This window comes from Eimeria tenella, genomic scaffold (genome assembly GCF_000499545.2).
Source record: "Eimeria tenella Houghton genomic scaffold, Eth_scaff1888, whole genome shotgun sequence".
In the NCBI taxonomy this organism is placed as follows: Eukaryota; Apicomplexa; class Conoidasida; order Eucoccidiorida; family Eimeriidae; genus Eimeria; species Eimeria tenella.
Genome location: NW_013541728.1, coordinates 1 through 221, shown reverse-complemented (window position 1 = coordinate 221; position 221 = coordinate 1).

The following is a 221-nucleotide window of genomic DNA, read 5'->3' as shown; positions in this document are numbered from 1 at the left end:
CCCCGCTGCTGCTGCGCTGCAGCAGCAGCAGCAGCAGCAGCAGCAGCAGCAGCCCCTGCTGGTGCAAGTGCTGCATGCAGACGTCGCCCGCAGAAGACTCCTCGTCAGCCAGCGGCTGCCCATCAGCCGCGCGGAGCTGCTGCTGCGCAAAGTCGAAGTGGGGGACTTGGTGGAGGGCAGTGTGGTGGACGTGCAGCCCTTTGGCTGCGTGGTCCAGGTAG